Below are 12,891 nucleotides of genomic sequence, written 5' to 3' on the forward strand. Positions count from 1 at the left end.
CTCAAAAAAAATTTTTTTAAAAACGGAATGATAATAAAGACGTCAGAAATGCTTTACTCTTTGATTCCGTAAACTTTCTTCGTCAGCTTTTGATCCCTGCGTATGCACTGAAACGCCTAAATGAAAAAGTTTCAACCAGACACGCCGGTTTTTATTGAAATAAAGTCTCTTTCTGATTCTCCACACTCCGGGGATGAGGCAATTATATACTTAAAAACTTAGATTATAATCGCCTGCGGGTAACAATGAAAAAAAAAAAGTGGAAATAAGGTTTCCACTTTGTTTTACTGGTAGAAGAGTACGGGGAGGAAGCACTGATTCTGGACAGCAGCCGACGCCGCAGTCGGCCTGCCACAAACGCCGCGTCCAGAACTTTGCACAACTCGAGGGCGGCCCAGACGCAGCTCCGGACTCTCTGCTGCGCGGCGGGAGACCGGGCCGGGGTTTGAGCCCCGGGCGCGGCTCGGGGAAGTCCCCGCCTGGCCCACCCCTCCGGACTGAGACGCCCCGGGGCCGCCTCCCCGAGGACCCGGCCGGAGTCTGGCCGCCGCGGCCGGGAGGGAGGCTCGCGCGGAGACGGGAGCGGGCCTCGGCGCGCGGCCGGCCCGCTGCGGCCCCATCCCCGACGCCGAAGAGGAAGTCGCACTTACCGCGTCGGGCTCTGGAGGCGCCCGGGGGTCACGGCGGGGCGGGGCGGCCAGGCGGGAGGAGGAGGGAAGGCGGGGGGCGGGGGCCGGCGGGCCGAGGAGAGGGATGCTCGGCCCCTCGAGCGCCCCCAGCTCCTTCCCGGCAGCCTCACCCCCGGCGCCGGCCGGCCCGGAGCGAGCCACTCCGCCTCCGTCAGGCCGCACCAGGCCAGTGGGGAGAGAAATTCGTCTGGCAGCCCCGAAGAGGGGGCGAGCGAGCCGGCGGGTGGGGGTCGGGGGCCGGCTCGCCCGTCAGTCCGGGCGCGGCGCGAGCGGCTGCCCGCCCCGCCCCCTCCAGCCAGGCTCCGCCCCCTCTTCGCTGGCCCCCCCGCCCCGAGAGACCGCCGCCGCCACCCGGTTGGCGGTTTCCCTTGCCCCCGGAGTGGTGCGCGCCGATGGCCTGGGCCCGGGGAGGGAGAGGAGAAGGGGGAGGGGCGGGGAATAGAGGGGAGGCAAGGGCGCAGGCTGCGAGGAGGGGAGCTTGTGGGGGAGGGGGACGTCAGGCTGGGTGGGGCTCTGGGCGGAGGGGGCGGGGCGCGGAGGACCTGACAAAGATTCTGGTTGTTCCCCGCCCCTTGAAACTGGGATAAGGGGGAATTCCTGGGGGTGGAAGTTTAGGAAGAGGTCCCTCTGCAGGGCTGGAAGCCGATCGGAGAGCTGGCCTGTGTTTTTTTTTGATTCCTTGGAGAACAGGACTGTATTGTCCTAGAGCTTTGGGGGAACTCACCAAGAGTTGCCTCTCTTCTCCAGCCCCTGCAACCCGTCCCCTCGCAACACTCGGATAATTATTGTGCTCCAGGTAGTGAGTTTGTGGGTATTGTGACATAGCAGTTATGATCCTCAACTCTGTGGCCATAATCATTGGTTTCCAATGGTGGGATAATAAGAATTCCTCAAAAGTTGGTTCCTTATCCATTTCTCTAGCCTATGTATGTTAATGTATATATATGATAGATGCTGAGAATGTCAATGACTAGTTTATTCAGCGCCTATATGGCAAACACAAATCTAAAGCGCTTTATGTATGTTAACTCACTCAGTCTTAAGCAAAACAGTTAAGGTCCCTGCCCCACGGAGCTCACGGTGGATAAGGGAGGGAAGGGGTTTCCTTAGTTTGTCTCAGACTGATGTGTAAAGGAAATGCCAGCCTGCTTTTTGTTCTCAATGTAATGCATATGTTCATTATTTGCAGAGTCAGTGTACTCTGAGCCGTCTCTATCTATCCCATCGGTGATGGCTGCATGTGGTCAGTCCTCCCAAAATGACTTACTAAGGAGGTCTTCAGTACGTGTCCATAATGAAAACCCAATGGAAGCAAATGGTCCAGAAGACTGATGGGTCAAGTCATAAGCAAAACAACATAGCCAAATTGTGGCAACAGCCTGGGGTGCCTGGGAGATCTATTTAGGGATCTATTTTGTACACTCCCTCTTGGGGAAGTGGTTAGAAAAAGCAAAGTAATGTAAAACAATGAAGCATTGATATGCTAGTTCAAAGTGGATGACCTGATTTTAAACTGTTACAATCAGGAAGAGATACTTCACAAAATCTACCACTGAGGGCTCCAACAGCAAAGCTCAGGATACATTTTTTATCAGAGCCACCTGGAAGAGACGCCCCACTCCCTCTTTGCAATCACACCTACCATGCATAGATAAAAATTACTTCAATAGCATTGTCTTGTGTACTTAACACAAGACAACTGTGTAAACCCACAGCCTGAATTTATAGAATTTGGTACTAATTTTAAGCTCTCATTTGATTTTTCAGTGTTAACATTTGTGCACATTGACAGCAAATGACATTCTTCTCATAGTTTTGTTTCCTCTCATAGTTATTTGTTCAGTTTTGGAAATTTAATTCAGTCTTTTTCATTTGGGTTTATAGTGAGAAAGGCTAAAAAAGCATTACAATCAAATCAGATTACAGCTGCAGTAAAAAAGAAATAGGAATTCCCTCTCTCTCTCTCTTTTTTTTTCCCCCCATGCTAAGTATATTGTTTGTTCGGTTCTGAAATCTATTCTCTTACTTACTAATCTGTTTTCAGTTTATTTGCTCCTCCACCCCAGTGAAAGCAAATCAGATAAAACATCCCTCATGATCTGGCATCCTGCTGTTGGCCTCAGCTCACACCATGCTTGCTCTCAGGCTGTTCCACACAGTGGACTCCTTTCACTCCTGCCAACCAACCAAGAATTTGCCAGTGAAGCCTTTGCATGTCTGTCTGTTTGGAAGGCTGTTAGCGATACACATGACTGTCTCCCTTTTTTTTTCATGTCACCTTTCCTGACTATGTTATGTAAACCTGCAAACCACCACCCCACCCCATCTCTTTTTTCTCAACACTTAGCACCACCTGACATATATTTGTTTCTCTACTCCCACGAGAATGTAAGCTCCATGAGAGCAGAATCCTGTCTGTTTAGTTCACTGTTACATATCCAGTGTCTTATTACTTACTGTTGTCTGTCACATAGTAGATACTCAGCAAATATATGTATATATACGTTTTAAATGAATGAATGGCTTCACATAGGAAAGATAGCTTGTATCCCTTTTTGTAATGGCCAAAGGGCTTTCATGAAATTTATCTTATAAGTGAGTCATATGACTTAGACATATTTATAAGGTCTAAAATACAGCCTGGTTTTACCCTATTTAAAATTAGAATTTGAAAATGGCAGGTTTTAATCTCTTATTCTGGCAATACACTAAGAAACAGGAATTGAAGAAGCATTCCCAGCTAAGAATTTATGCTAAGATCTTACAACTTGGCCCAAAATGGATCCATAGAATCAGAGAATAATGATAGATCAATAAATGTTGTCAGTCTTAATATTTTTCCCTGAGATGAAACAATATAACAGTAATCAGAAGTGGAATAATTGAACCTAAAATGTGATTACTCTACTGATAACTTGATAAATGGTGCCAATACAATGTCCTTTGTGAATGCTCAGATGATTTTAGTTGGTAATAATCATGATAGTGAGGTTAACAATGTTTTAATCTGGTTAAAATGTAGCACTGATAGATAGCAAACAGAACTTAATCCTAGTGTATAGATGCCCTTAGTAAAGAAGTGGTTTGACTTTTCATTTTCTGCTCTGATTACCAGTTGTGTGAGTGGGGAGAATTAAAGGCTTAAATATCATTATATACAGTATCCATGTTCAAAATCCCAGGAATGGGAATCTTTTTAGAGACTTTAGGATTACTTTTAACAGTATTGCAGCTATCCATGTTTTGACATGAAACAGTTTCCTATGACAATACAGAGCTTTAAAAGGTCTGAGCAGATCATACCCCTGGAAGGAGAATCTCCAGGTTGGGAGTGATAGATGGCCAAGAAACCCAACCCAAAATGTGTCCCCTTGAAGTTCACTTCAGATTCTCACTCTGGTTTCTCTTGGTTCCCCAGGGTAATTCATTTCCCTTTTTAACTTGGTTCAAATACCAAATGAAATTAAATTAAATTAAAGGTTTCCTTGGCTTTCTTTACCACAGCCAAGCCAATCTAGAATTTTCAAAATGAACTTTACTAAATTCTAAAGGAAAATAAAAATGAAATTATTATGGAAAATATAAGCAACACCCATAACTCCATTCATTCGTTCAGCTGCTCTTCTCCAGTTTCCATTCTTCCAGGATCAAATTTCCATCCCCAAAGGGCAGGTATAAATTTGCAGGCAATCTACCTAGTTTCCTTCCCTCTTGACTTCCTTTCTTTCTCCACATGGTAGGGTCATTTTTTCTGTCTTTCACATGAGAGCCATCAGGCTTGTCCCAGTCACAACTATTGGACTTGTGCACCTGTACAATTCTTACTTCTGGTCAGAGGGCTATGGTATAGTCCCAGTCCAGTGCCAGCACTTTGGGGACTGACCCAATGTGAGAGCCCCTTCTTCAGGTGGGACTCTCTTTATGGAGGAAGGTCATTATAAGCCCACTGTCATGTTACTCCTTTCCATCCCCAGAGCATTCACATAAGAACTACCCTACAGTAGAAGGACTCACAATTGTGTCTAAAATAAGTTCTGTTCACAATAACAGGTGACCTAGATCTTAGGAATTAGAACGTTTAAGGACTCCCCTCTTGGGACAGGGGCCTGGCAGTGCTGGGCAGCAGAGACAACAAAGTCAGGCACTGACTGCCTGAGGGTTTCTTGCTGGAGGGCGCCCCAGTTCTAAGAAGGGAACACCAGGGGCAAGTGCAGCCCTATGGCGAGAGATGCTCAGCAACAGACACACAGTGGCCTTCAAAGCACAAATCCATGGTCATAATTCAGCAGAGGTGGCAAACTTGGCACCTGTCTGAGTCATGAGGGGCTCCTAAGAGACATCACTGGCAGTGCCTATCAGGAAACAGACTGACAGAGGGACAAGAAGTGACTTGTCTAAAGCTGCCCAGCAAGTCAGCGGCAGAACCAGGATGTGCCCAACAGGTCTGTCCTCCCACAGTCCAGGACATACCACCATATCACATTGGCTCCATGGCTTTTGTCATCACAATACTCCACGCCCTTGCCATCACAATGCTCCATGAACTTGTCATCACAATGCTCCATTATCCCTGTAATCACAGTGCCCCATGACCCCTTTCATCACAATTCTCCATGACCCCTGTCATCACAATTCTCCATGGCCCTTCTCATCACAAAGCTCCATGGCACCAGTCATCACAATGCTCCATGAACCTTCACATCACAAGGCCCCATGACCCTTGTCATCACAATGCTCCGTGACCCCTGTCATCACAATGCCCCGTGACCCCTGTCATCACAATGCCCCATGACCCCTGTCATCACAATTCTCCATGATCCCTGTAGTCACAATGATCTGTGACCCTTGTCATCACAATGCTCCATTACTCCTTTCATCACAATGGTCCATCCCCCCTGTCACCACAATGCTCCATGACCCCTTTCATCACAATGCCCCATGCCACCTGTCATCACAATGCCCCATGACTCCTGTCATCACAGTGCTCCATGCTGTGGTCTTCACAATGCTCCATGGTCCCTTGTCATATCACAGATGGCCGTATCAAACCCTGTCCTGAGCAGAGATCTGGCATCTCCCCCGACACACGGTCTGCTCAGCAACCCCCCTCCCATGGGAGCACTGTGGCCCCTGGCAGGCAGGGTAGTAGTCCTCAGGCTCAGGGGCTGTGAGTCGGAGGGCACTGGGCCTCGTGGGGTGGGGGGCCTGCAGCCCTGCCTGAAGCTTGTAACCATTCAGCGGGGCCCTGCTAGGCTCAGGTTCACGCTCTGTGGTTAATGATCATGGTGGGTGGGTACCAGCCCCAGCTTCCAGGGGATTGCCACTGTGGTCGCCAAAATGGCATAACTGAGATAAGGTGAAAAGTAACAAATAAAGCCAACTTTTTACCAAAAATTAAGAAAAGTAAACGACAACCACAAAAAAAACCCAAGCCTCCCCACCCCCCAAACCTGCTGGGGACATTGGGAAAGAATGTGCATTCTCTCATGCATATATTTCCATTCACTCATTTGTAAGTAGGCCTTTTATAATCAGGCCGTGTTCTAACCAGAAAAAAAGGTTTTTGTAAAACAAATTTAAACACTTCCTGCCAGTCTCCCTAACCTTGCTAAAACACAAACCTAATTCTGTTCATCCCCCGGGACCCTGCTTAACAAGCTTTAGTGACTCCATTGCCTTCAGGGTAAAGTTCAAACATCTTAGCATGGTTGTAAGATCCTTTGTAACCTTACCCCTTTCTTACCTCTCCAGACCTGTGCCCATTCTGAATGATTTGCAGTGTCCAGAATGTATCATTTCTTCTATAATTATACTTTTACATATGTTTCCTCCATCTGGAATGTCCTGCCTTTCCAATCTCTGCTTGCGTGAGTTCCTCAAGATTCAACTCAAGGGGCATCTCATCTGGCAATCTTTATCCTGAATCTTCCAGGCTGACCCTGTTCCTTCTCTGTGTTCCCATAATATCCTGCATACTCCTCTATCGTCACAGGTACTTAATGGGCTATGAACATTGGTTTACTTGTCTGCCTCCCTGACAAGCTGAGAAGTCAATGATGGCAGGCACTCATAAATATTTGTTGAATGAATGAATGAATGAAAAAACCCCTTGCCTATGAAGCCTTGAGAAATAGCAACTTATTAGGGTATGGCCATTTCTACCCCTTAGCATTATAACATATATGAACGGAAACTTTCCTCTAATTTATGGTGTTACACTACCAGTTTCATAAAACTTTAGAAGGTCCTTAATTTAGGATCCTATTAACTTATAAGGCAAGAGAATGAACACAAAGTACTTGTATTTATTTTCATGCATTAAAAAAATTCTTCCAGCGTCTCAATATACTTGCTTTGCTTTTTAAAAATGAAAGTTGCGGACTGCTAATTGATGTTGATTTCTTATGAGTTAAAAAATGTTCCTCCATGTATCTTCGTATTTGATATATTACTTCCGGGTCCACTGCCTAACAGACAGGAACCACTCTTCTGGCTTCCATCTCAATGGTCTCAGAGAACAAGTAGATAACCACTATGCAGGGTTAAGCATTTAGGTTTGGCACTGTGCTGATGGTTTGATCTTAGAATATTCATGCAGCAACACTTACCAGATGTGATGAAGAGGCCTACAGCACAGAAGACACGATGCTACTCGTTATGCGGAAGAGTATTAAACAAAGATGATTCAGACAGATATGTAAACTGAAAAGTTCTTATCAATCATTATGCTTCCTCTTCCTCCTCCATTTTGCTCATCTTTTTTTTAAAAGCACAAATCCCTCTTTGTTCACACCTGCATTCTATATTCAGTATCTATACTTAGCACAGAATTCTTGAGGAAAGTTTCTGGTTGAGTAATAAGCAGCTGACCCTCAGATACAAAAACAGTGGGTGACTAGAAAGTGGCATGTTCTATACACATTCAAAGACAGTCTCAGAGTCAATGGTCTCAGCAAGACAGGGAAGAAAACAAACATTTCATTCTCCTTCCCCAGTCCCTAAGAAAGTCAAGACATAGTATTACTTATAGATTAAATGTATCAAGAGACGGAGAAGCACAATCAGAACATTCTTCATGATGCTAGAATATAACAACCTTTGACTCTTTAGGAAATAGAGTAAAATCAATCGCTCAGCATCTGAAAGTATTAGGTGCAATAGGTCCAGTCTCAGATATAAAGAACTTGCTGCAACAAGAGGGCGTTTCAATGTCAAATTATGAATGCATTTCGTTCTCCTCCCCTCCATTCCCAAGAAAATCAAGAAATAGTGTTGCTTAGATTTAGAAGAGCCCTCCTATTGCAGCCACTTCTTTTTATCTGAGTATGGACCTATTGGACCTAAAACTTTCAGATGCTCAGCGATTGATTTTACTCTATTTCCTAAAGAGTCAAAGGTTGTTATATTCTAGCATCATGAAGAATGTTTCGGTTGTGCTTTTCTGTCTCTTGATACATGTCATTAACATGATAATATATTTCAAGGTCAAATTAGTTGCCAAAAACTTTGTTCCCAGAGGCTGAAATACTGCAGTGGTCCAAGGAATCCATTCCAGGGTGGCTTTCCGTCTAGCCTCCCCTCTCTGACTGTACTGTCTGGGCAGACAAGCCTGCCTCTTATTCCTTTTAAGGAAAGTGGTCCCGACAGGTTCCTTCCTGCACAGGCTGCTATCTCAGTTCAACGGGTTTTGTTAGTGAAAACAGACTCTGCTTTTCCTGCCACAGGTGATGGGGTGGGGACAGGTTAGGGAAAGCAGCCATGTATGGGCCAGGCACATGAAGGCCTGACACCTGTGAGGAAGCCTGTGGGTGAAGACCTTGGGTGAACTCTGCTTAGTCTTGAGAGTTCTAAACCCAGCTGTGGCAGAGCAAACCAGATCTTCCCCAGAGGGGAGGTGAACAAAGAAAAGGCAGCTCAGTGAACCGCAGCCTGTGGTCTGAGCAACGCTGAGCATCTTTTCTGGTTCTCTGAGGGGCCAGGTGTACATCCCAGGTTGGCCGGGCTGAACTGGCTGCTAACAGGTGACTTCCTGTGTGGCCACATGACCTCAGTTCTTTGCAGCAGCCTCACTACAGCCACTGAAGGTAACAAGGCAAGCAGGGGCAACACAGTGGTCTCCTGTCAGCCTGACCTGAGCCTTTCTCTGAATTTCTCTCCAATTAAGTTCAAGTTCTGGCCCACACTCCCAGCCTCAGGAACAACATCCCAGCCTCTTTCTCGATAGTCTTTGTTTCTAAAATAGTAGAAAGCCTATGTGGAGAGAGAGAGAGAATTATGTTTACTGAGTTACAATTTACATAAAGTAAAATCTACCCTTTTCAGTGTACAGTTCTAGAGTTTTTGCATACAGTTTTATAATCGCCGCCATCGTCAAGATATAATCAAGATATATAATATTTCCATCACCTTAAAAATTCCCTCATGTGCCTTTGTAGTCAACCCCTCCCTCTACCTCCAGCCTCTGGCAACAACTGTCTTGTTTTCTGTCTCTGCACTTCTGCTTTTCCCTGGTGTCATATAAAAGAAATCATAGAAAGTCTTCTTTAACATCCTTATTTAAACCAACGTGTACCTTGCCCAACTCTCCGTTAGCACATCACACTCTTATTTTTTTCAGAACACTTAACATTATCTGAAAATGAACTATTGTCATTATTTTCTTGATTGTTGTCTGTCACTGGAATGTACACTCCCACCAGAATGTGAGTGCCAGGACTTTGCTTCATTTCCCACTTCATCTCCAGGGTTCAGAACACTGCCTGACACTGTGTAGGTGTTCAGTAAATATCTGCTGAATGAACTGCAAAATGAATGAGGACATTGGAGCTTCCCCAAAACCTCTCTATACTTAGGCGGGCCTCATTAATAAAAGATTATTTCCACCCACAAAATGTGTTAATCCAAGCATTGCTGTGTTGCCAAAGTAGATGGTTTATCTGCAAGTAATACAATTAGAGGTAATTAGACTGATCCAGATTATGAATTGTCTTTTAAATTCACTTTCTGGATGATTAGATTATCTAGAATAGAACTAGTCTGAAGTGGGTAGAATGGAAATAATGACAGTAACTATTTCATACGGTTGTTATTAGGATTAAATGACTTAATGTAAGTGAAGTTTCTAGCACAGTAGTTCTCAACTGGGAGCTATTTGGCCCACCCCAGAGACATCTGGGATTGTCTGCAGACATTTTTTGTTGTTGTTGTCCAAACAGGGGTGAGGAGGGTTGCTACCGGCCTCTGCTGCTAAACATCCTACAATGCACAGGATAGCCCCCTACACAGAATTATCCAGCCCCAAATGTTGGTAGTGCCACCTGTGAGAAACCCTTGACTAGAGCAATGTCTGGCACACAGAAAGGGCTATACAGTAAGTCCCCTACATACGAATGAGTTCCATTCCAAGAGCGCGTTCATAAGTCCAATTTTGTTCCTAAGTCAAACAAAGTTAGCCTAAGTACCCAACTAACACAATCGGCTATATACTGCTGATTTTTCACTTGCTTCCGGACATCCTGGGCTTGAAATAAAGACATTGTACTATTGTACTCTATACAGTACTGTACAGTAAAATACACAAAAGCACAACCACTTGTAGAGGATGCACGCATGTGACAGTAAACGCCAGACACGTGAATTCACTTACGTGATTGGATATGCGAACGCATGTTTGCATTTTTGAAAGTTTGCAACTTGAAGGTTCGTATGTAGGGGACTTACTGTATTTGTGTTTGCTATTATTATTATTTCATAAGTGATCCTTCTCTGACAGACAAATGTTCTCACACAGTCTGTAACTGGGGGTATAGCACAGTGGTTGACAGCATTAAATCTACAGTCAGACTCTGTGGGTTTGAAGCTTAGCTTTACTGTTTATTAACAATGTGATTTTAAGCATATTACTTGACTTCTCTTTGCCTCATATTCTTTGCCTATAAAATTGGAATAACAATAGAAACTCCCTCAGAAAGTTGCTGGGGATTGAGTAAAATAATCCATATAAAACATTCAATAATGTTGTAAAAAATTAATCAACAGAAACCTCAATTAAATAGAGTTGGGAGACCAGAGCAGGGAGCTCCCATGCCTTACAACAATAGAAGAGCCTAATAGGAAGAAGAAAGACTCCTCTTCTTGCCTGGCAAGAGCTCAACCAATGAGACACTGTCACAACTCAACCAATGAAAATCCATGGACTCTTTGTTTACTATAGCCCTCCCAATTTCCTTTCCCCTTCTATAAAAGAGTGCTCCTCTTCACTTTTGCTGGGGACTTGCTTGTGGCTTGCCATGATTGCAGGCTCTGAATTGCAATTCTTTGCTGATCCTGAATAACAACCCCCCACTTTTTTTTTCCTGGAGAAATAATTGGCAGTCTACTTGTTTTAAGTCAACAATGTGTAATAGCACATAGTAAACATTTAATAAATGTCATTGATCATTGCTATTGTTTTTGTTGACCTCAAAAGATCTTTCCACAGAATATAGTGAAGGGATTGGGGGTAGTTTCAACAAAGAAAAAATAGAAAAAATATTGCTCATATAAAGTATTACAACAAGTGTATATTTCATATAATAAGAGATAACTACACAGACTTTAAATCCAAACCATCATTTTTTTAAAAAAATTATTTATTTTTGGCTGTGTTGGATCTTCGTTTCTGTGCGAGGGCTTTCTCTAGTTGCGGCAAGCGGGGGCCACTCTTCATCGCGATGCGCGGGCCTCTCACCATCGTGGCCTCTCTTGCTGCGGAGCACAGGCTCCAGACGCGCAGGCTCAGTAGTTGTGGCTCACGGGCCCAGTTGCTCCGCGGCATGTGGGATCCTCCCAGACCAGGGCTCGAACCCGTGTCCCCTGCATTGGCAGGCAGATTCTCAACCACTGTGCCACCAGGGAAGCCCCCAAACCATCATTTTTAAGACTATTATTTTTTAAAACTATGTTGCTCTTGCTTTCCTGATAGAGCAGCTCCTTGAAATAAAGGATTCTCTCATTTAAAAAAGTTGTATCTAGCACACAACATACGATTATTTAATTAAGACTTTTTTCAATTAGAATTATAGATACAATAAAGTATTTCCAGAATCCGACTCTCAAATATGAAATATAAACTTAGGAATGTTAAACACTAGTACAGTATCAACAATCTCTTGTGTTTTCGATTTATTAAGGTTTTATTCCTTCATTGAGATAGTAGAGAGAAGCCCACAGTGGGTAACTGCAGATTTGTAGCCATCCTCTTTTTATAATCTGATATTTGTGAAGGTGCTTTGGAAATTGTCACAAAATGGGGGAGAAAAAGCCCACCATATACAAAACAAAAGGGAACATGACAACCTGGGAAAAATGTTTGCAACATATATGGCAAAAGATACATATTCCCAATAGAGAAAAGAGGCCTATAGAGCAACAACAAGGATATGAGTGCTCCCATGAAAGTCACGAAGAGGCAATTCACAGGAGAAGAAATTCAAATTGCCAGTAAATATGGAATATGTTCAGACCTACTAGCAATCAGAGAAACACAAATTAAAACAAGTTTTGGGTTTTTTTTCCCTTTCAAATTGACAAAGGTTAAAAGGATAAAATGGCCAGTGCTGAAGTTTGGTGATACAAGGGCACCCTCATCCACTGTGGGTTGAGTATATGTTGACACAGCTTTGCTGGGAGACAGTTATCTGTATGAATTAAGAACTTCAAAAATCTTTATGCTGTTTGTCTTCATAATTCTACACTATAATCAGACTTGCACAAAGATATATGCATATGACTATTCACATTGTGGTACATATAAAAAAATTTTAATGACAAATGGAGTATGCTTAAATAAATTTTGATCTAGCTATGAACCATTAAAAATCAAATAGTCTTTATTTTATTTATTTTATTTTTTTAACATCTTTATTGGAGTATAATTGCTTTACAATGGTGTGTTAGTTTCTGCTGTATAACAAAGTGAATCAGCTATACATATACATACATCCCCATATCTCCTCCCTCTTGGGTCTGCCTCCCACCCTCCCTATCCCACCCCTCTAAGTGGTCACAAAGCACCGAGCTGATCTCCCTGTGCTATGCGGCTGCTTCCCACTAGCTATCTATTTTACATCAAATAGCCTTTAGAAATAACTTATTCTGTAGAGTTTTCATGTTTGGCTGACAGAGAGGTGATGGTACAGAAATATGAAAGAAAGGAGAGCAC

General features: G+C 43.8%; 1 protein-coding gene across 2 annotated transcripts in view; it reads right to left on the reverse strand.

Annotated features, from left to right (window-relative positions):
* Positions 1-984, reverse strand: part of KLHL5 (kelch like family member 5) — an 89,052-nt gene extending 88,068 nt beyond the window's left edge. Inside the window, exon 1 of one of the 2 annotated variants that reach the window (XM_068543095.1) lies at positions 651-984. The gene's annotated coding sequence lies outside the window, so the exon portion shown is untranslated. The remainder of the gene's footprint in view (positions 1-650) is intronic. The other variant, XM_068543096.1, reaches the window with a different exon arrangement.
* Between the last annotated feature and the right edge of the window lie 11,907 nt (positions 985-12,891).

This window comes from Eschrichtius robustus, chromosome 4 (assembly GCF_028021215.1).
Source record: "Eschrichtius robustus isolate mEscRob2 chromosome 4, mEscRob2.pri, whole genome shotgun sequence".
Taxonomy (NCBI): Eukaryota; Metazoa; Chordata; class Mammalia; order Artiodactyla; family Eschrichtiidae; genus Eschrichtius; species Eschrichtius robustus.